The sequence below is a fragment of the Bos grunniens genome, chromosome 21, assembly GCF_055505025.1.
Source record: "Bos grunniens cultivar Pamir isolate PY7600 chromosome 21, Bosgru_T2T1.0, whole genome shotgun sequence".
Taxonomy (NCBI): Eukaryota; Metazoa; Chordata; class Mammalia; order Artiodactyla; family Bovidae; genus Bos; species Bos grunniens.
The window spans coordinates 18771559-18772537 of record NC_141185.1 but is presented as its reverse complement, the minus strand read 5'-3'; positions in this window follow the sequence as shown (position 1 = coordinate 18772537).

The window sequence follows — 979 nt, the reverse complement described above, 5'->3', positions numbered from 1 at the left end:
AGAAGCCTGCTCTGCTTTGTCTCTGAAGCCTAAACAAGACTATTCATTTAATTTCCCTAACACCTTTTTTGATGACAAATGCAGATGTAGAACAAATAATAGCTTTGTGGTTGTAAATCACTGGGGTTTACGGATGTTTATTACTGCAGCATTACTCAGCCTATCCTGCTTACTATAAACCCAAACTCTACCCTCAAGGCAGAACTCAGAAAAATCATTAAAAACATCACATCATTCACTTCTCTTTATGAGCCTCTCCAATGCCTCAAAGTAAAAGATAGTCCTGATGTAGACTTTCTTTCTTCCAACTTTGTGACCTATTTTCCTTTGACTCTCCATTTCATTCAATTTACTGTAGCCACACATTTGTGACCTTGCCCTTCTTAGAACGTGGTAAGTAACTTGGCCTTTGTTGTTCCTTCTTAGAATACTCTTATACCAGTTAGATACCTGGCTTTCCCTCTCACGCCTTCATACGTGCTCAAGTGTCACTTTATCTGGAGAACTTTCCTGAGCAGTCTTTATAACACCCATTCTTCCATTGCCGTATTAATCTGCTTCCCTTTCCTCCAGCACACTTACCACCCACTGGTATATAGTACATTTATTGATAGACCACTACTCTCCCTCTTCAAATGATGTCACACACACTGGAATCTAACCTCCACAAGAAGAGGCATTGTTGTGTTTATGGTTGTGGCCTCAGGTCCTATTCTGTTACCTGGCTTAGATCAGCCATTCAAAATACTTAATGTATAAAAACTAGAATAGATAAATTGGAGATGTGTCTTTTTTTGGAAGTGCTGGTATTTTTAGGTAATGTAATTTTGTTTGTAAGGACATAGGGATTTTGAAGGAGTACAAGAACTTCATTAGGAATCTGGTCCTTGAGAGGACGCAGGAATGACACTTGTACTTGACGTGCTATCGTTGACTATCTTCCATAAAAACATATGGAAAGCATTATTTCCCAAAAGGG